This window comes from Pan paniscus, chromosome 5 (genome assembly GCF_029289425.2).
Source record: "Pan paniscus chromosome 5, NHGRI_mPanPan1-v2.0_pri, whole genome shotgun sequence".
NCBI classification, from domain to species: Eukaryota; Metazoa; Chordata; class Mammalia; order Primates; family Hominidae; genus Pan; species Pan paniscus.
Genome location: NC_073254.2, coordinates 67,391,748 through 67,415,000, shown reverse-complemented (window position 1 = coordinate 67,415,000; position 23,253 = coordinate 67,391,748). Strand labels below are relative to the sequence as shown.

General features: G+C 43.6%; 1 pseudogene; it reads left to right on the top strand.

The window, feature by feature from the left end:
* The window catches only part of LOC129398097 (glutathione S-transferase A4-like), a 43,424-nt pseudogene that overhangs the window by 13,817 nt on the left and 6,354 nt on the right, over positions 1-23,253 (top strand).

Genomic DNA, 23,253 nt, shown 5'->3' with positions numbered 1-23,253 from the left:
GGCATAGGAAATCACAAGGGTATTGATTGGGGAAGTGATAAGTGTCCATGAAATCTTCACAATTTATGTTTAGAGATTGCAGTAAAGACAGGCATAAGAAATGATAAAGGTATTAATTTGGGGAACTAATAAATGTCCATGAAATCTTCACAATCCATGTTCTTCTGCCATGGCTTCAGCTGATCCCTCCATTTGGGGTCCCTGACTTCCTGCAACTCTGCAAAAGGTGGTGTATTAACATCCACACAAAGCCCAGAAAAAAATGAACAGACTGAAGCAAAATGTGCCTTTAGGCCAATCTCAAAAGAAACTTAAGAACATTGGGGGGGGTGTGTGTGTGTGTGTGTGTGTGTGTGTGTGTGGTGGGGTTTTGTTGTTGTTGTTTGTTTTTTTGAGACAAGGTTTCACTCTGTTGCCTAGGTTGGAGTGCAGTGGCATGATCATGGCTCACTGCAGACTTGACCTCTTGGCCTCAAGCGATCCTCCCACCTCATCCTCCAGAGCAGCTGGGACCACAGGTGTATGCCACCATACCTGGCTATTTTTTTTTTTTTTTTGTAGAGATGGGGGTTTCTCTATGTTACCCAGGATGGCCTCAAACACCTGGCCTCAAGCAGTCCCCTGGCCTTGGCCCACCAAAGTGTTGGGATTACAGGCATAAGCCACCATGCCTGGCCCAAGAACACTGTTTTAAAAATCATTCTGGCTGGGCACGGTGGCTCATGCCTGTAATCCCAGCACTTGGGGAGGCTGAGGTGGGTGGATCACGAGGTCAGGAGATCGAGACCATCCTGGCCAACATGGTGAAAACCCGTCTCTACTAACAATACAAAAATTAGCTAGGCATGGTGGCGCATGCCTGTAATCGCAGCTACTCGGGAGGCTGAGGCAGGAGAATCGCTTGAACCCAGGAGGCAGAGGTTGCAGTGCGCTGGGATAGCACCACTGCACTCCAGCCTGGTGACATAGTGACTCCGTCTCAAAAAAAAAAAAAAACCATTCTTGGCCTGGCGCAGTGGCTCACACCTCACGCTGTAACCCTGTCTCTACTAAAAATACAAAAATTAGCTAAGCGTGGCAGCGTGCACCTGTAATCCCAGCTACTCGGGAAGCTGAGGCAGGAGAATCACTTGAACCTGGGAGGTGGAGGTTGCAGTGAGCTGAGATTGTGCCACTGCACTCCAGCCTGGCAACAGAGCAAGACTCTTCTCAAGAAAAAAAACTAAATAAAAAATCATTCTTTTCTTCATTTTGGTTATTTTTCTCTTGCTTATCTAAAGGATCTGTTAGGAAATAAAACTTTATGAAGGGGGAAAAGAATTGATTATTTTGATGTCTGGCATGAACATTTAGTACTTTCCTGTTTTTAGTGCTTTTAAAGTTTTCTTCCTGACAAAACAAAGCTGACAAGTCTGTCTTCGTTGCTTCTCCCTCTAGGTCCTACCAGACAACCCTGCCTGCTTTTAGTCCCCCTGATTTTGGGGCCCCACATAGTTCCTGCATTGTTCAGAGCATCTGCTTAGGGGACACTGTCAGCCTCCTGTTGCACTGCCCCAGCCCTCAGACAGAATTCCACTCCTGCCAGACCTTACCTGGCCTCTGTTCCAGTTCCTGAGAAACATTTTATCTAATAGGTAACCACGGGTCTTGTGGTTTAAGAATTAGCAATTTTTCTTATTACAAAAGAAATGCAAGTTCATGTAGTTACATTAGACATTTGTGTAAACCAAAAGACGAAAAGAAAAAAGACTGGCTGGGTGCGGTGGCTCATGCCTGTAATCCCAGCATTTTAGGAGGGCGAGACAGGCAGATCACCTCAGGTCAGGAGTCCAAGACCAGTCTGGCCAACATAGTGAAACCCTATCTCTACTAAAAATACAAAAATTAGCTGGGCGTGGTGGGGCATGCCTGTAATCCCAGCTACTCTGGAGGCTGAGGCAGGAGAATTGCTTGAACCCGGGAGGTGGAGGTTTCACTGAGCCAAGATCACACCACTGCACTCCAGCTTGGGCTACAGAGCAAGACTCTGTCTCAAAAAAGAAAAGAAAAAAGACCTATAATCTCACCAGCCAAATGTTATCTGCATGAGATTTTCTGACCTATTATTTTGCATTTTCCCTCCAAATAGGGTCATACTAAAGATTGTTTTGTGGCCTGCATTTAACATTCTTTTCAATTATCATGAGTATATTTACAGGTCAACAAATATTCTTTTGAAATAGTATGCTATTTTATTTTCATTAATCAATAGAATCACATCTTCTTTAAAAAATCAGAGCTATGGCCGGTTGTGATGGTGCACGCCTATAATCCCAGCACTTTGGGAGGCTGAAGCAGGCAGATCACTAGAGGTCAGGAGTTTGAGACCAGCCTGGCCAACATACTGAGACCCTGTCTCTACTAAAAATATAAAAAATTAGCCAGGTGTGGTGGTGTTCACCTGTAATCCCAGCTACTCAGGAGGCTGAGGCAGGAGAATCACTTGCACCCGGGAGGTGGAGATTGTAGTGAGCCAAGATCACGCCATTGTACTCCAGCCTAGGTGACAGAGTGAGACTTCATCTAAAAAAAAAATTCAGAGCTATATTAAAAGAGCATAAATTCAGAATTCTCATTCCCACCCCTTCCCCGCCACCTTTCTGCTCCCAGAATCACTTTATTGGCATCCTATGTATACTTCCAGTGTTCCTATTTATGCTGATAAAAGCAAATCAGAATATATAGTTGTATTCTTTGCCACTCCCAAGTTTCTTGCACAAAATAGAAAATAGTGTATATTCTGTTCTGCCCCGGGCTTTTTTTTATTATTATTATTAATGCATTTTAGAGATCTTTCCTTGTCAATACAAGGACCTTCCTCTTTCCTGTTACATAAGAGCATTTTAAATTACTAGTTTATACTCCTCGTAGAGAAGTACCATAATTTACATAACCAGTCTCCTTTTCCTAGAAACATAGCTTCTTTCCAATTTTTACCATGTTAACATCATTTTTTTAAATTTTTTGGTGGGGGACGGAGTCTTGCTCTGCCGCCTGGGCTAGAGTGCAGTGGCGTGATCTCGGCTCACTGCAACCTCTGCGTCCTGGGTTCAAGCGATTCTCCTTCCTCAGCTTGCTGAGTAGCTGGGATTAGAGGCTCACGCCACCACGCCTGGCTAATTTTTGTATTTTTAGTAGAGACAGGGTTTCACCATATTGGCCAGGCTTGTCTCGAACTCATGACCTCATGATCCATCTATCTTAGCCTCCCAAAGTGCTGGGATTACAGGTGAAAGCCACTGCGCCTGGCCCCTGTTAACATTCTTATAGCTATTTCTTTCTTTAAAAAAAGTTTTGTAGAGATGGGGGTCTCACTCTGTTGTCTGGGCTGGTCTTGAACTACTGAGCTCAAACAATTCTCCCACCTCAGCCTCCCAAACTACCAGGATTACAGGTGTGAGCCACCACACTTGGCCTCTTATAGCTATTTCTTTGCTCACACCCTTACTTATTCCTTTATAATAATTCCTAAAACAAGAATTGGTAGGTCAAGAATATGAATGTGACCAGACGTGGTGGCTCGTGCCTGTAATCCTAGCATTTTGGGAGGCTGAGGCAGGTGGATCACTAGAGGTCAGGAGTTCAAGACTAGCTTGGCTAACATGGTGAGACCCTGTCTCTACTAAAAATACAAAAATTAGCCAGGTGTGGTGTTGCATGCCTGTAATCCCAGCTACTTGGGAGGCTGAGGTGGGAGAATTGCTTGAACTCAGGAGGTGGAAGTTGCAGTGAGCCGAGATTGTGCCACTGCATGCCAGCCTGGGCAACAGAGTGAGACTCCATCTCAAAAAAAAAAAGGAATATGAATATTTTAGGGGTATGCACTGCCTGATTGTGACTTTTTAATAGATAATATAACTCATGCTAAACATGTCAGCAGTTGTATTATTATCCATCCCAGAAATACCCAGCAAACACTTGTTGAGGGATTAAGCAGATTCAGTACACTGGACTCCATAACCTGAGGTCTAAGCACCCTTCATTCATGACAAAGTTGAGATTTTTCTTAAATGGGAGTCAGAGGAAGCCACCCCCGATACCCACTATGTTGAACTTGCCAGGAAGATAGTGCTGCTCTAATGGCAGCAGGTTGCGTGATGACAAACATGATGATCCAGTCACAGCACCAGCATGTGCTGTCTGCAGAGGATAATAGAAGCAAACTGTAGATCCTAGGAGTAAAGTGTCTGAAAAGAACAAAACTGTGCTGCCATTAACAGCAACGCTGATTAAATGTAGTATAAAATCATTCGGATGTGTGTGGCTTTTTAAAGTTTGTCAGTTGTGGATGATAGTCTACAACTTTTATGAAATAAGTGTTCTGTATAAATAAATAGGAGCCAGATATATGTAGGGCAGGGGCCCACATATAACCCTGTTCTTCTGTCTGCATCAAGATTGGGACCATTGAGGGAACAGGGACCAGCAATTTGCAGGGAAGGATCTCTCCAACACCCACCCTAATTGCTGAGTACTTGGGGTAAGAAAAAAAGTGGCAAATGACAAATTAAGAGTTAGACATTGGCTGATGCTAGTAAATCTTACAGGGATGTGTGGGGAACAGAGAATGTTCATTCTGAAACCCTGAAAAAAAGTTGGATATTTAGACAATACTCTTCCACCTAACAGAGCCACCCAAGACTGAGTTTTGCTATGATGAAACAATTTCAAGTAGCACTGAGATTAAGATATAATAATATAACTGACAAATACTACTTATACAAGCTGAACAAAAGACTCCCCAGCCTTGATACATTTTTTGTTTTTTTTAAGATACGGGTCCTCTGTCACCCAGGCTGGAGTGCAGTGGTGCAATCATAGCTCTCTGCAACCCTGAACTCTGATACACTTTCTTTAAGGGTACCTATTATGTTCTAAACTGTAAAATTTGAAGCTCAGCCTCATGTTGGGGCTTGTTTGATAGGAGACGGAAGAGCTGACTTTGTCACGGAGCATCTATTCAGGATGATGTTGTAGGCATAATTGTAGTTCCTGGTGGTCTCTGGTCGGAAGCAAGGTCTCTGATCTGCCAGTGGTTTGGGGCACACAACTCTATCAGCTTCCAACTCCTGCTGGGACATTCCCTCCCGGGTTGCACACTTTATTAATAGCTGAGTGTGTATCCAGGTATATGTCCTTCCTTGTGAAGTGACTTAATGACCACCAGACTTCATGCCATTTCCTCAGGGCCACTACACGGCATAACCATTCCCTACATTACCTTCTGCCCCATTCATTCTTCTTCTTCTCTTCAGATGATGGACTGAGCAATAGGGTTTTTTCTGATAACCCAGGCCATTCAGCATCCCCCCAACCCAGTCCATGTAGACCTGAGCTCCAGCTCCCAGAGTGGTCAAATCCCAACCTGGATATTAGTATTCAGCTTGTCGTCCCACCTCATTTCCCACCCTGAGCAAGCCATAGCCAGCCAGCTACCAGATGATGAAAAAGACAGAGTAATATGGATTGGGAGAAGAGGCTTTTCACTGGAAACCCTGCACCTGCTTCCTGTGTGGGATGACTTTTCCCCCTGACCTCCAGCAAAGCCAAGGATCTGAACTTGTAGGAATTGATTGGAAAAGAAAAATTCATTTTTAATAATTCAAAACTGTAAACCAATTTCTTTTTGTTATAATTACATGGCCTTGGTTAATAATTCAGACAGTATAAAAGGCTATACAGTGAAAAAGGAAATCCTTCTTTCTCTGAATTGCTTTCAAAACAACCACTTCTGGGCCTTTACTCCTTACTCTAATGACTCCCTTGGGTCTCCAAGTGCTGTGTGATTGAGTTCCTAGTGCTCCAAGCCACTTTTCCTTTGGTTCTACTTCATAGGTTTTGAAAACAAGCCCTTAGGCCTGACCTCTGCCTGGCATGCTGGCATGCTCTCACAGAATTCCCCAAAGTCACCACAGACACAGCCAGCCAGCCAGTCAATGCCAGAAGCATGTTTCATTGTCTAGTCATCTCGTAAGTGCAAGTTGATGTCTTTCTTGTAATAGTCTTCATCTCTTCATTCTTCCCTGTGTGGTTTTATTTGGGCCTGTTCCCTAGCTTTTTGGTTGGGGTCTCACCCAAACTAGTAGAGGTAACCATGGGTGCCCAAGGAAAAGTTAGCCTCAGAGACCCCAATAGCACACAGCAAACATTCAAGGCCCCACTATGATGCCCCCCATCACCAGAGAGCCTTACTTTTGGACAGAGAGAGAAAGGCAAGTGAAGGCATCTAGCTCAATATACTCATCAAAATGGAGGGCTGGGGGCTTAAAAGGGCCTTGATCCTTTATTCCAGAAGATACTGGGATAGAAACACTACTACTAGTCTTAGTCCTCCATTTAGCACTCTGGCAAGTGAATTTATTTTGTTTTCTTGGTGGCTATAAATCTCTCCTGTTTCAATGAAAGCCTATTTTTGTCATTGTTTGGACATCAGTGTACGAATAATTCAAACCTAACCAGTGGCCCCCATAATGACCCCTTGATGTTGGTAATTACTCCTCCTTTTAGACTCCTCTGTAAGCTTTAAATGTGTGATTGCTGCATGAGTTTCTTGGCACAGGGCTAGAGGGAGGGGTTAAGACCAAGCCAGAGACGGTTTGCTTCCATTGACTGCTGGCCCTGAGCAAAATTGAGAGAAAGAAGTTTGGCTTTGATTTTGGTCTTTGATTTTCTTTATCAGGAGTGTGGGGGTCAGAGGGGAGTTGTAGTTATTACTTTCAAGCAAAGAAGGGGGTTTATTAATACACACATTTGAAAAGATGAGTGTGAATTCAGGGACATTCAGACAGTCAGGATGGCCCATAACTCATTCTGACATCTGTGTTGGCCTCACATCCTTTTGTGGTTCGGTTGTTGGCTCACCTCTTCCTTGGTGCCCCTGCTGCTGCCATGGAGGTCCTGATGCAGCCAAAAGTAACCACTTGGAGGAGGCAGGAGAAGTTCCTCAAAAGAGTGGGGCTGGTATTACCAGAGGAAGAGGAGGAGAGAGGAGGGGCCAACAGAACAACAAAGATCTACTGTCTCCTCAGTTTCCAGTTAGGAAAGTGAGGCTCAGCGAGTGCCTTACCATATGAGCCATGATCCTACTGTATGGTGTTGCCAGCAGGGATCACATTCTTAGGGAAGGGAAAATTTAGACCAAAAGGAAGAAGGCAAATTTGCCTAAGATCATAAGTTTTAATGAGTGGCTGAGCCAGAGCCTGGATCTAGAAGTCAGGACTCAAGGTTTTAAAATATATAAGGCAGCAACCTGTTGTTTAGCTTGGGAGACTTGAAATAGCTAGGAAATAGGTCTCTCCTGTTTCTAAGGGGTAGCAAATATGAAAATGGTGTTTCCACTCAGAGTCCTTGCAGCCATTTTTGTTTGTTTGTTTGTTTTGTTTTGTTTTGAGATGGAGTCTCTCTCTGTTGCCCAGGCTAGAGCACAGTGGCACAGTGGCGCGTTCTCAGCTCACTGCAACCTCCACCTCCTGGGTTCAAGCAATTCTCCTGCCTCAGCTTCCTGAGTAGCTGGGATTACAGGCACACACCACCATGCCTGGCTAATTTTTGTATTTTTAGTAGAGACGAGGTTTCACTATGTTGCCCAGGCTGGTCACAAAGTCCTGACCTCAAGTGATCTGCCCACCTTGGCCTCCCAAAGTGCTGGGATTACAGGGGTGAGCCACTGCACCTGGCTATTGCAGCCATTTTAATGCTGTGATTTAATTTTCCCCTAAGCCCATTTCCTGTAATCCCAGCACTTTGCGAGGCCGAGGCAGGAGGATTGCTTGAGCTCAGGAATCTGAGACCAGCCTGGGCAACCTGGTGAAACCCCATCTCTACCAAAAAATACAAAAATTAACCAGGCATGGTGACACGTGCCTGTAATCCCAGCTACTTGGGAGGCTAAGGTGGGGAGATTGCTTGAGCCTGGGGCATGGTGTGATTGCGCTATGGCTCTCCAGCCTGGACAACAGAGCAAGACCCTGTCTCAAAATAAAACAAAACAAAACAAAACAAGACAAAACAAAAAACCTTGCAAGGAATAGAATTTCTTTTCTTTCAAATTATAACACCTTTGGAACTTATGCATTTTTTTGACAAATTTTTCGTCAAAGTAAAATAAACATACAGTAAAGGGGACACATCTTAAGTTTATAGCTCAATGTTGTTTTTGTTTTTACAAATGTCTTCTTTCTTTCTTTCTTTCTTTTTTTTTTTTTTCAGGATCTTGCTCTGTTGCCCAGGCTGGAGTGCAGTGTCTCAATGGTGGCTCACTGCAACCTTAACTTTCCCAGCTCATGTGCTCCTCCCACCTCAACCTCCCAAGTAGCTGGGACCACAGGCATGCACCACCATGCCTGCCTAATTTTCTTTTTTATTTGTAGAGAGAGGGCCTCCCTAGGTTGCCCAGGCTGGTCTCAACCTCCTAGGCTCAAGGGATCCTTCCACCTCAGCCTCCCAAAGTGCTAGGATTACAGGCATGAGCCACCACACCCGACCACATGTCTATTTTTTAAACAGCATTTTTGAGGTACAATTTATTTATTTATTATAGTGTTTCATGATTTTTAGTAAATGTATATATTTGTGCAACCATCACTTCACTCCAGTTTTGGAACAGTCTCCTCACCCCCACCAAAGTGTCCTTGTTCTTGCCAACTGCTGCTCCCACCCCCGGCCCCAGGCAGTCACTGATCTTCTGGTCCCGGTCTATTTTACTTCTGCACAGTAGCACTGGCTTGAGCCCACAATGCCAAGACAGTGCTCCTGGGCCTTCTTCTTGTGGCTTTTTCTTCCTGAATCAGGAAGGTCCAGCAGAATTTCCCTCCTAACCCTGTAGCTCCATCTCTCACCAGCAAATGAAATAAGGCATCACAGACATCACCAGTCAAACAGAGTTCACCAAGTATATTAGTCCGTTCTCACATTGCTATAAAGAAATACCTGATACTGGGTAATCTATAAAGAAAAAATGGTTTAATTGGCTCACATTCCTACCTGCAGGCTGTATGGGAAGCATGATGGCATCTGCTTGGCTTCTGGGGAGGCCTTAGGAAACTTACAATCATGGTAGAAGACGAAGGGGGTCCACCTCATATGGCCAAAGCAGGACCAAGAAAGGGAGCGGGGAGGTGCCACACACCGTTAAATGACCAGATCTCTTGAGAACTCCCTCACCATGGTAAGGACAGAACCAAGGGAATGGTGCTAAACCATTCATGAGAAATCCACCCCCATGATCCATTCACCTCCCACCAGACCCCACCTCCAACAATGGAGGTTATGATTCAACATGAGATTTGGTGGGGACACAGCTCTAAACCATATCACCAAGGTGCTGTGGAAAAGATTTCAGAGACTCCTAGATCAGTTAAGTACTCTAAGGTATGATCTCAAGAAAACAGGATTTAATGCAAAAGTAAGCTATACTTCAATTAACAGTTTTGTGCAGCAGTGTGCCACGAAAAGGGGCTAAAGGGCAGGAATTTGCAGACTGTTCTAGCACTTGCACATAATGAATATTCTGGGCTCCTACCACAGAACTCGTGTGTCCTGGAAGGGTTGCAGAGGGCCAAGGTATCAATCATCTCAGCCCTTGGGGAAGCTGGAGCAGCCTCCGGGTTTACACCCAGGACTTACACATATTACCATTTCTTGTCTCTGCCAATTTGTGAAAGGTTGGGAATTTGCTCTTGCAGGGCTGATGGTGGGCCCCGAGTTTATCATTTCATGAGTCAAGCCAGCTCTCAACATCCTGCCACTTTCCTAGTTTGGATTCTGTACTTATCACAGCCTCACTTGTAGAGTTTTCTCCAGGGTTGAGAGTGTGTTAGCTGGTCCTCAGGTGCACTCTTATTTTCTGGGCAATTATGCTCTTCTTGTTAAACAACTGATATTGCTATTTGTATATACCTAGTGTGTATGTATGGATGTGATTGTGATAAAATACACATAACATAAAATTTACCATTTTAACCATTTTCAAGTGTACAGTAAGTGGTATTAAGTACATTGACATTATTGTGCAATTATCACCACCATTCCCATCCATCTCCAGAACTATTTCATCACATCAGATTAAAACTCTCTACCCATTAAACAATGGCTCCCCATTTTCTCCTCCCCACAGCCCCTGGTGGGGACCAGGGACTAGTTGTGATCTCTGTGAATTTGCCTATTGTAGGTAGCTCGTGTAAGCGGAATCATACAATATTTGTCCTTTTGTGTCTGGCTTATTTCACTTGGCATGTTTTCAAGGTTCATCCATGTTGTGGCATGTAATAGAATTGTATTCCTCTTTAAGGCTGTTTTGGGTGTTTTTAATGGAAGTAAGTTTCCTCCTGTTGTGTTACCCCCAGAAGCACTTTGTCCCATTGTGTTTCAGGACCTGCAGAGCTGGCACACAGTCCCTGAACTCGACGGCCCCCGTCTTTGCCTGAGATGCTATTTGGGAGTCTGTTCTTTCTGGCTTCTTTAACTGCAATGCTCTTCCCCTTCATGATTAGTTCTCAGATTTATGGAACCTCTCTGAACAATTTGTTCTTCGTAACTCATATTTACTTGTAAAAAAAAAAACAAAAAAACAAAAAACAACTTTGTCTTTTCTAAAAGGAATTTCAGGTACCAGAAAATAGGTATGGTTGTATCAGGAATAAAGGGTCCTTCATGCTTTAATTACACCACATAGAGATTGCTTTAGACAAATGTCATGGAGAAAAGTAATATTTATTGGGCACTTTCTATAGTCCAGGCTCTCTTCTAGGTACTCTATATCCATTATATAATTTAATCCTTTCAATAACCCTCCAAGAGACATGTGATCATTATAATTTGTACAGGTGAGGAAATTGAGGCCCTGAGAAGCTGGGGACCTAGGTTCCCAGAGACGTGACCACGACTAGGGTGAGAAGCCAGGCCTACTCATGCCAGGCCCCAGGCAGCTTTCTCTTCAAGGGGTAAGAGCAAATATTTGTAAAGCACAAGGCTTTGTCTACAGCCATACCACCCTGAACATGCCCGATCTCATCTGTAAAGCACAAGACTTTAGAAAGATCCAGATGCCAGCTGAGGAGAGAGAGTATTTCACCTTGTCTCCCAGCATGGCCTCCAATAACATTCAAGAATCCAGTCCTGCAAGGACCTCCCTGCTTGGCTCAGCCCAGGTGAGAGCATTCTAACCAGCCAGGGCCACCAGGCCAGCAGCCCAGAAAGGGGCCAGAGGAGCAGTTTGCTTTCCAGGTAGTGGTGGTGGATAACTTCAAGAGTCCTCAGGTGGTAGATCTGCATGTGTGGCCCCATTCTCCCTCACAGCATCCCCAGGATCTGCCAGGTGCATTCAGGCTGGCTTCCTGGCCAGACTTCTAAACTTCTGAGACAGTAGCTATCCAGGGTCTGTGGAGGCAACCCACGCACCTCTCTCATCCATACTTTCTATTTTCTTTTTCTTTAAGTATAAAAATCTTTATTATATTTCATTTTTTAAACTTAGATTACCTTGTTTTTTAATTTATTTTAAAAATATTTATTAACCAAATTAATACATTAGTTGTCTCTTTCTTTTTTTCATTCCACAAAATTTATTCTAACTTCAGCAAAAATAATTAATTACCTTATTTTCAAATAATTTGAGTCCTATTTATAGTGATCATCTAAAGGATTAAAAATCTAATTGAGGCCGGGCGTGGTGGCTCAAGCCTATAATGCCAGCACTTTGGCAGGCCAAGGCGGGTGGATCACCTGAGGTCAGGAGTTCGAGACCAGCGTGGCAAACATGGTGAAATCCCATCTTTACTAAAAATACAAAAATTAGCTGGGTGTGGTGGTGGGTGCCTGTAATCCCAGCTACTTGGGAGGCTGAGGCAGGAGAATCACTTGAACCCAGGAGGCGGAGGTTGTAGTGAGCCAAGATCGTGCCTTTGCACTCCAGCCTGGGTGACAAGAGCGAAACTCTGTCTCATTAAAAAAAAAAAAGTTAATTGTATTCCAAACACACAAAAGCTGAATGTATTTTCATGCAAAGAATTTAAATAAATAAATAAAAATTTAAAAATATAGCAAGGTTTAGTTAACTTTTCAAAAATTAAAATTTGAGATGTTAGCTATATTTAAGTGATCTCATTTAAATTTTTTGAAAATACATATAAAAAGAATTCTAATTCAAAATTTTGACTTTCATGTTTATCTTTTTCACACTTTCCATTTCCACTCTTCAGTGTGTACTCTTAAATTCTCTTTCCACAGCCTCTTCCATTGTTAATGAAACAATAAGCCTCATGGCTACGGTTTTTGAGGGCCTGATCTGTGCCTAGGTTTGCACTAAGCAGCTTTTACCTCTTACTTAATCTTCACAAGTACCTTATAAAGTAGGTCCCAAAGAAGTTAAGTAACTTTCCACAATCATAGACCCAGTATGTGCTTGAAAGAAGGTTTGAGCACAGGTCGGCCTGACTCCAGGTGCCTCTTGTCAATTACTCTAGCAGAGGAAGGTCAGGGAAGGATCTGCATTGTTACTAGACTGTGCATAACAAAGATGTCAGTACAAATGGGAGGGGGGATGTGGAGAATTCTCAAGTGTTACTTAAGCCATGTTACCTGTTCATAGAGCTGTAATGTACACTTAAAAGTAGTTGCTATTTCCCAGAATTCTAAATGTCCCCATTTCCCTTTACTATTACAAAAGAATCCAATAATCTAGTTAATTCCGTTTTCTTTTCAGGTCTTTGTGGGTGAATTTAAAACTATAATTTAGTTACATTTCTTCTTCTCAGAAGGCATCATAGAGAGTAGCTCTGTGTAGTGATAAAATGCCCTGTGAAGTATAAAACATACAGACAGGGGAGCCCCAGGACTGGAAGGGAAGCCAGAGCTCATCGAATCAGGTGATACCCTGGAGACACAGTGGAGATACCTCTGGTGAAGGGGGGTGCAGCCCTCAGCATCTTCTGGGAATGACATTGCAAAGCCTCTTCAAGTAAATTTTCATGAGCAATTTCCAAAATCATCTCCAGTTTAATCAGGGCATCCACATCAAAAAAGACAAAAAGATGTCCTTGAAGGGTCTGGTTTATCTGTAGACTCTAAGGACAGACGTTGATGCCCACAAATGAAATGAGTTCAACCAAAATGTAAAACCAGAGGCTGCTTTCTGACTCTTTCTTCGACATGTACATGTGTGCGTGTGTGTGTGTTTGTGTCTGTGTATGTGTCTGTTAATCAAGTGATGGATTAGACACAATGCCTGGTACACAGCAGACCTTCAATAAATTGCAGTTCTTCCCCTTTCCTTCCAAACCTAGAAAGGAGGAGCAGAGACTTTTACTGGTAGCCCTGAAGACTGTATCTGCCTCTGAGCCATCAAATAGGATGTCGAAGTCCTTCAAATCAGGAACAGAGGTACATTCAATAGAAGCCTCATTGCTGGTCCTGGGCAGGAAAGCCTCCCTCCTCCTGAATACATGCTCAGGCCTGGTCCAGTTGGGATTTTCTTCTCACCAGCCCCTCCATGTCTGGTCCCACAGTTCAGTCCTGCTGCTTGTAATCCACAAAGAATTAAGTTTTGAAAAGTGGAATTGTGGGGAAAGAGTTCCTTTACTCTGGAGAAGGAGAGGCAGAGTGAGAGCCTCTCCATCCTTTAACACAAATGCCTACAAGTAAATAAACACTCTGCAGCCTCATGGCTAGTTTAACCATGATTGGAAATTTTAAAACATTTCAGCCAATAGAAAAGAGATAACACTCCCAGGTCAACAATTCTGGTCAAAGGTACCATTGTATGTCTTTTGCGAAGTAAACCAGTATGAACCACAGTTGAACTATATCAGCAATGAAAAATCACAGGCATTCTGCAGGCCTTTGTGTCTGAAGCACTGATGGCTGTGATTTCTCAGCTGCTGTCCATAAGCACCTTCTGTCCCCCACCTGGTGTGGAGGGCTTCACCTGCAGAGAGCACTTGTGTCTGAACCGCCCATTTGGCTTACATTGTTTACACTCATTACTCACAGTGTGGTCCTGGACCAGCAGCATGGGCAGCACCTGGGAACTTGTTAGAAATGCAGTTTCAGGTCCCACCCCAGCCCTAATGAATCAGCATCTGCATTTTGGCAAGATCCCCAGGTAACTTGTGTACCCATTAAAGTTTGCAACACTGCCTTGTGTTATCGTTCATCTTTCCAAACAGTCTCGGGTTCTCTCCAGGTGTGAGAATGTTCTATGATCTTGCATCCCCTGTTTGCTCTCTGTACCATAGGATCCTTACCCCCCATCTCTGTCTGCTTCAGATTTGAGACCCTCACTCACTTCCAGGAATGATGTCTTTTGTTCATGTTCTCTTCAAGCCCCAGATCACAATTTGCTTCTTCCTTTTTACTCTGGGGGAGAGGCATATGATATAGCAAAAAAAGCATGGACTTTGACATTGGAAAGATGTGGCATCTGGCTCTGTCACTTATCAGATGGATGACTAAGCAAGTTTTTATCTGTGTGACCCTCATTTCTAAAATGAAGACATTAGTACTCTCCACATTATATAGATATTGCCTGGCACATGACTCATCTGCTTGCTCAGCCTTCCTGGCTACATGGCTGGCCCTTGGCCATCTCTTGATAATCAGATCTTGAGCAGCCCTGGCAGGGATGGCCTTGTTATCCTTGGGCCCATACCCCTCTCCATTAGTGGCTCCAGAGAACTGGATGTGAACAGCACTTCTTCCTGGTCTGCCATGAATTCAGCTCTGATTTGGGCAGCTCCCAGTTTGCAAATTTAGGATGAGATCTTTTACTCAAGTTGTTTCCAAACAAAATGTGGTTATTATTTTTGCAATTATAGCAACCTTTTATTTGAGAGGATACGGTACATTTTTATCACCATTGAAAAAGTTACAGTTTTGGCGGTATAAAAATTCATTTTTAATTAAAACATGTTTGGGGTACTATGAATTATATTCATTCTACAAAGAGCAGGTACTTTTGTTTTTTCCTTCTTGCATTTTACTTGTTTTATTTGCTTCTTTTAAAGACACTGTTCCTGGCTAGGCACGATGGCTCACACCTGTAATCCCAGAATTTTGAGAGGCCAACGTTGGAGGATCAATCAAGATCAGGAGTTCAAGACCAGCCTGGCCAACATAGTGAAACCTCGTCTCTACTAAAAATGCAAAAATTAGCCAAGTGTGGTGGTGGGCACCTGTAATCCCAGCAAGTTGGGAGGCTGAGGCAGGAGAATCGCTTGAACTTGGGAGGTAGAGGTTGCAGTGAGCCGAGATCACACCAACCTTGGTGACAGAGTGAGACTCTATCTCAAAATAAATAAATTTTAAAAAATAATAAAAAAAATAAAAACACTGTTTCTGATGACATTAGAGGTCAGCAGAAGCAAGAAGACACATTCTAATCAATTTTTCCCCCCTTTGGTAACTCAGTGGGAGGGAAAGTTGAATTTTTCTGGAGTATCTTATTTTTTCCAAATGGTGAAAAAAAAGCTGAAACTGATTTATACATCAAATCTGCATTCTAACTAGGTATATTATACAAGCTACATATTTGATAATAGTTGAATAGTAAAAATGTTAAAGAAGTGAAGTGTCCATTTTGAAGTATGGTTTTTTAAAGGTTTCATTTGATTTTTTTTTTTTTTTTTGAGGCGAAGTTTTTGCTCTTGTTGCCCAGGATGGAGTGCAGTGATGCAATCTCGGCTCACTGCAACCTCCGCTTCCTGGGTTCAAGTGATTCTCCTGCCTCAGCCTCCCAAGTAGCTGGGACTACATGTGCCCGCCACCATGCCCAGATAATTTTTGTATTTTTAGTAGAGACAGGGGTTTCACCCTGTTGGGCAGGATGGTCTTGATCTCCTGACCTCATGATCTGCACACCTTGGCCTCCCAAAGTGCTGGGATTACAGGCATGAGCCACTGCACCTAGCCTTCATTTGATTTTAAAATTGAATTATCAGCAAGTCCCAGTACCAACCGCTAATGCTGCATATACAGTTTAGGGGTCAAGTTTCCAGTTAAAGAAATAATATTTTAAAATAATAAGAATGAACAGCTTGGATTAAAAATTACATCTGCTTTTATTTTCTCAGCCAAGATGTTTTGCTTTTCAGCTTGCTTTTTTTGATTATCAACATAGATATTTTTTATCCAGGGGTGTGTATTCCTAATCTTCACTAATTCATTCCTTTAGGGTTGATAGGTCTCTTTCACCCTGTGTAATTCTAAACATTTTGTTCTAAGGAGAGAGAGTTTCTCTCTGATGTTTCAGATCTGGTGTGGGAGAGCTGACAGTTAGTCTCAACATAAAGCCGTCTGGGAGTTGGCCTTAATAGAGATACTAACTTAATCATTAAAGAGTTTAATATGGTGCATTTTCAAAGTAGAACTGTAGCAGGACGAGCTGCAGACAAAACTCCTCAGACACTGGATTAAAGAAGGAAGAGGTTTATTCAGCCGGGAGCATCAGCAGACTTGTGTCTTAAGAGCCGAGCTCTCTGAAAAAGAAATTCTTGGCCTTTTTAAAGGCTTACAACTCTAAGGGGTCCATGTGAAAAGGTCGTGATAAATCGAGCAAGTGTGGGGAATGTGACTGGGGGCTACATGCATCAGCTAACAGAACAGAAAGTGTGCAATGCTTTTTCATACAATGTCTGGAATTTACAGACAACACAAGTAGTTTAGGTCAGGGGTTGATGTTATTATTATTATTATTAGTTTTTTAACTCCTAGGGCCAGGTGGTGGTGCCAAGATTGTCTGGCTATTTATCTTACTTTTGTTTTTTTCCAACTTTTTGCTTTCTCTCTTTCCTCCTGTCTTGTGAACTAGGCAAGGTTGGGGGAGGAGGGCAGCAGGAGTAGTAGTGGTCTCCTTCCTTATCCCCGCCTTTGAGAATTTCACTAATTAGTGGGAGTTCTCACTTTTATTTTTACTTTCTGAGTCTCTTTCTGAGACAGAGTGGTAGTGTTTTATGTAATACACTTATGCTGAAGTTTTCTGACAAAGGATGGTAGCTACAAAACCTTTTATCATTTGAAGGAGCAAGTGTAATACACAGGGGAGCAGCAAGCAAGTGTCTAGTACTAGTAATATACTTACAATGAGGGTTTTAAATTATCTTATAGCTGGAAACTATTTTCTAAATAAAGACCTAGGATTAAACCTGCACTAAACCTGTACAGGCACATGTGCCAACTTTGTCATGTCCTAAGCAGGTTAGTTCTTTTACTGGGTCTTAAAAGCTTTTTTCCTAGTGAGCAACACAGTATTTTTTAATAATAGAAGTTTTTAAGAGCCAGATGCTTCAACTTGTGGGTGTCTGTTTAGGGAAAGAGTCTGTTAAAGCAAAGTTATCTTGAGGCATTAACTCTTTTGCTTCTCAAGACCATTGGTTTCTCATGTTAGCCTTTTAATAAACATAACATGAGGAAATGACTAGGCTGCCAGCAATGTTTTCAGCCAGCTGAGCAAATAGGTTTTTTGTTTGTTTGTTTGTTTGTTTGTTTGTTTGTTTTTTGCTAAAGGAGGAGGCTCTGGTAACTTCTGGTTTATATGTTTAAAGAATGACTTAAAGACTCGAAATTGTTACTGGGCCAGATGAGTCTGGGTTTCCTGACTAAGTAGTATGTGTACGGTGGGGAAACCTTATATAGGTCTTTCTTCTAGCACGGTTATGGGGGGTAACAACAACAAAACAATATACAGTATATTCATATCCAGCAAGGAAAAAAGAGGTCCTTGCCCGGGAAAAAGGTTGAATACAGCAACAGAACAATAGGAAAACAGTCAGTATTACAGGAAAACTATTAATCTTAAGATTTTAAACTACATTTACTTGCTTGATGAGTCTTCAAACTTTGGCCGTGCATAGACTAGTCAGCTGCCGGTGTGTGACTAGAGCAGGGCTTGTTGTTTCTTCAAGCTTCAGCCGTGCATAGACTGGTCAGCCTCCAGAGTGACCAGAGCAGGGCTGTCGTCCTCAGCAGCAGCTTGGTCTCGTCTCAGGATCAGCTGGGTTGGATGATCTGTGTCCTGCTGGCTGGTCTACTTGTCCTGAGCTGCCAGTGTTAGCTGACTGTGATGGATCTAAGACACAACACCTGCAACTTTAACAGCAGTGGGAGTGGACAAGATTACAGTAAAGGGCCCATCCTATATGGGTCCTAGAAAAATTAGATTTTACTTTTTAACTTAAACAGAGTCACTAGATTTAAAGGGGTGTCAGGCTTATAGGCATTTTTATTTATTTAATTATGAACACTTTGTATGGCTATTTCTAAAGCCTGCATTTGCTTTCTTAAGGTTAATTCCTTTAGTTCCTGGAGGTCACCTTTAATTTGACCTATGATTTGGGGGTGGCCGACTGAACAAAATCGTATAGGGCAAATACCTAATTTGTTTGGTGGAGGTGCACCTGACTCGGAGGAGGACCATAGGCAAAAACCTGATTTTATCTTAAATGAATTTCCTGGCAATATTTCTTCAGTAGCTGCTTGAGTGTCTGGTTCATGCTTTCCACCTTTTCTTGAAATTTGTGGCCGATAGGCTGTGTGTAACTTCTATTTTATTTTTAACAGTCTTGTTAAATCTTGCACTGTTTTAGCTACAAATGCTGGCCTATTGTCTGACTTTAAAGTTAGAGGCAGTCTAAACCTGGGGATAATGTCTTTTGAAAGTACTTTAATTACTTCTTGTACTTTTTCTGTCCTGGTGGGGAAAGCTTTAACTGACCCTGAAAAGGTGCAAACAAGCACTAGCATGTACCAATAGCCTCCAGCATGGGGCAGTTCTGTAATATCTATAAGCAAGTTTTCACAAGGTATGGCTCTTTCTCCTGTTTAAGTTTCTTACAGGAGGGGTTCTTTTTCTTCCCCCGCTTTGTAACTCTATCTAGTGGCTTAGCCATCATTGAGAAATTGGAATCTAGATATGGTAGAATCTTGCTGCTTTTAACTTTTAACATGACCATGGACTCCTGGGAGCCTAATGAGAAGGTGTCTGGTCCGCCTGGTCTGATCTAGTCTTTTTTTTTTTTTTTTGAGACAGAATCTCGCTCTGTCGCCCAGGCTGGAGTGCAGTGGCACCATCTTGGCTCACTTCAAGCTCCGCTTCCCAGGTCCATGCCATTCTCCTGCCTCAGCCTTCCGAGTAGCTGGGACTACAGGCGCCCGCCACCACGCCCGGCTAATTTTTTGTATTTTTGTAGAGATGGGGTTTCACCGTGTTAGCCAGGATGGTCTCGATCTCCTGACCTCGTGATCCGCCCACCTCGGCCTCCCAAAGTGCTGGGATTACAGGCGTGAGCCACCGTGCCTGGCCTGATCTAGTCTTTACATTCTTCGGCTCCTGCCAGCCTGATCAGATCAGTATTTGGTTCCTCCAAGGTGCGGCAGTCCTTGGCCGATGGCCTCTTTGTCTTGCAGCCTTGGCCACTTTCCTCATTGTCTTCTGAACATTTATCTTTCTAGTGTCCTTTCTTTTTGCATCTCACACATTAATCTCTCTCTAGCCTTGTCTGGCTCTTGAATCCTTGCCTAACTTGACTTCTTCCACATCTACATCCACGTCCACATCCCTCACATTGCTAATCTCTCTTTTTGTAAGAGCTGTTGCCAACAGATTGGCTTTTTTTTTTTTCTTAAACTTTAATTAATTTTTTTTCCTCCCTGATCCTACAACCAGCTGGCGGGGCCGGGCAATGGCACGGGCCCTGCCCCCACGTACTGCTGTCTGTCTCTCCTGTTTTCTGCTTATTCTCTTTTTCACACTTACTCTTAGTCTTTCTTTTTCTTTTGCTCTTTTCCCGGCTCCAGTCCCTGGCTCCTTTTTTAGAGCCAGGCTGGGGAGAGGGACTTAATCCTTGGCGTGCCTAACTGCCATGCTTGTTGCTTTTGCTCTTTCCAGTTTTGTTCCTTGGTCACAGTTAACATACACCTTTTAAAGACTAGGTGGTATTCATGCCTGCAGCTTCTGCTTGATGTTACCCTGGGCTTGCTTTACAAATGAAGTATATCACTGTATACTGATTTTCAGCAGCCTCAGGGTTAAATGGGGTGTAAAGTCAGAATGCTTTATAGAGTCTCTTATAAAACTGACTTAGGCTCTTGTCACCTCCTTGAAGCACTTCTGAAATCTTTTTTATATTGATTGCTTTTTTTCTACTAACTCTTAGCCTCTGCAGAAGTGCCTCTTGGTACCTCTGAAAACGCTGAAGCTGAGTTGCATTCTCTGGGTCTTTTTCCTCTTTTTCCTAAAGTTTAACAGGCCCTTTTCTTTATATAATTCTCCATGCACTTGGAGGGTTAAACAGGCCTACCGAGAGTCAGTGTAAATGTTTACAGTCTTACCTTCACTGAGTTCTAAGGCCTAAATTAAAGCAATGAGCTCAGCTTAACGACAGAGTCCAGGGTTATCACCGCATATCCTGCACATGTCTCTCCTTGTGGGTTGATGAAGCTGCTTCCGTTCACGTATAGCTCCCAGTCTACTGATGCTCAAGGCTGGTCCCGGAGGTCAGGTCTGCTAGAGTAAACTGAGTCTAACACCTCTACACAGTTATGCTCAACAGGGCTCTAGCTGCCGGGAGCAAGGTGGCGGGTTCAGGGTGTTTCCAGTTTAGTAGATCGATGGTTGAAAAGGGCTGATAGATGAAAGTCTGTTGCCCCCGCCCCGGATGTGGGCCTGGTCATTATAATAGACAGGTCCTCACATCTCCCTGAGAGGCATTTGCATAGCTCCAGCAAGACCAGACCTGAGAGGGCCCACTTGACTATCTTGACTTCCTTCCTTGGCCTCTTGAGGCTCCAATCCTCCCCTTCAAGGTGAGACCTGGGGCGTATTAGCTCCTGAATCTGGTTTCTGAGGGGGCTGTTGGCCTCGGTAAAGTGGCGTAGGCTGGGACATAAAAGAATTTCTATTATCTCTGTTGGCTCCTGCAAAACTGGCTTCTCTTGCTGTTTCTTGGACTCTCTTTTTAACTCTATGTCTGCTGGCGAAGCTGCTCGTACTTTTACTTCAGGCTTTTTTGCAATAAGCTGTTAAACAGGCCTAAATTTATGCTGGCTTTGTCTATATTATATTTAACCATGAGTCAATATAAAGGAATTTGATCCAGGTACACTGGCTGTCCTCTGACCCCTGTCACTGAGAGACAGGACTAGCTGGATTTCCTAGGCCGACTAAGAATCCCTAAGCCTAGCTGGAAAGGTGACTGCATCCACCTTTAAACATGGGGCTTGCAACTTAGCTCACGCTCTACCAATCAGGTAGTAAAGAGAGCTCACTAAGATGCTAATTAGGCAAAAATGGGAGGTAAAGAAATAGCCAATCATCTATTGCCTGAGAGCACAGCGGGAGGGACAATGATCGGCATATAAACCCAGGCATTCGAGCCCCCACCAGTAACCCCCTTTGGGTTCCCTCCCATTTTTATGGGAGCTCTGTTTTCACTCTATTAAATCTTGTACCTGCACACTCTTCCGTTCCATGTTTGTTACGGCTCGAACTGAGCTTTCGCTCGCCATCCACCACTGCTGTTTGCTGCTGTCGCAGACCCGCCACTGACTTCCATCCCTCTGGATCCAGCAGGGTGTCCACTGTGCTCCTGATCCAGTGAGGGGCCCATTGCCGCTCCCGATTTGGCTAAAGGCTTGCCATTGTTCCTGCACGGCCAAGTGCCCGGCTTCATCCTAATCGAGCTGAACACTAGTCACTGGGTTCCACGGTTCTCTTCCATGACCCACCGCTTCTAATAGAGCTATAACACTCACTGCATGGCCCAAGATTCCATTCCTTGGATTCCATGAGGCCAAGAACCCCAGGTCAGAGAACACAAGGCTTGCCACCATCTTGGAAGCAGCCTGCCACCATCTTGGGAGCTCTGGGAGCAAGGACCACCCGGTAACATTTGGGGACCCAGATGGGACCTCCAAAGTGGCAATATTGGAACACTTTCCCTTGCTATTCTGTCCTATCCTTCCTTAGAATTGGAGGAAAATACCAGGCACCTGTCAGCCAGTTAAAAATGATTAATGTGGCCACCAGATTTAAGACTCAGGTGTGAGGCCGTCTCGGGAAGGAAGGTCTTTCTAACAACCCCCAACCCTTCTGGGTTGGGAACATTCGCTTGCCTAGAACCAGCTTCCGCTTTCAATTTTCTTGGGGAAGCCAAGGGCTGACTAGAGGCAGAAAGCTGACGTCCTGAACTCCCAGCTTTAGCTGGTTGAGATCATGGTGCAGCCAGAACAGTCGCCCATGTGTGCGCCCCTAACTTTCCTTCTGACCCATACCTTCTGGGTCCTGACCAAGACTTTCTTGAAAGAGTAGCCCCAAAATTCTCCTTACCTCTGAATCTACTTCCTCTGATCCCTGCCTCCCAGGTACAAAGGTTCAGACTTTCATTTCCTCTAGCAAGTTGTATCTCCAAAGGAGTCTAAGGAAGCTCAATGCTGCATCCTTAGGCATCTAGGCTATAAACCCAGGGAGTCTTATCCCTGGTGTCCCTCCCGATTTAGGTATACAGCTTTCAACATGGGCAGTTATGAGGGACCTGTTCCCCCCACTCTTGCCAGGGCCCCAAGTTTGTAATGGCTAAGAGAAGGAGAGAGAGAGAGAGATGGAGGAGATAGAGATGGAGGGGAGAGACAGAGAGATGGAGGAGAGAGAGACACAGGAGAGAGAGAGAGACAGAGGGAGTCAAAAAGAAAGAAATAGTAAAAAAAAAAAAAAGTATGCTGTACTCCTTTAAAAGCCAGCGTAAATTTAAAACCTATAATTGATAATTGAAGGTCCCCTCCGTGACCCTATAACACTCCAATACTACCTTGTTGTCAGTGTAAACAAGGGCGTAGCCTGAAAACACTGAGACCACAGAAAACCAGTAGCTTTCCTATCAAAAATCCTTAACCCAGTAACCCATGGATGCATTCAATCTGTAGCGGCAACTGCTTTGCTAACAGAAGAAAGTAGAAAAGTAACCTTTAGAGGAAACCTCATTGTGAGCACACCTCACCAGTTCAGAATTATTCTAAGTCAAAAAAGCAAAAAGGTTACTAACTGAAAAATCTTAAAGTATGGGGGCTATTCTGTTAGAAAAAGGTAATGTAACTCCAACCACTGATAATTCCCTTAACCCAGCAGATTTCCTAACAGGGGATTTAAATCTTAATTACCATACAGAGGTCCAACCAGACCTAGGAGGAACTCCCTTCAGGACAGGAAGATAGATGTTTCCTCCCAGGTGA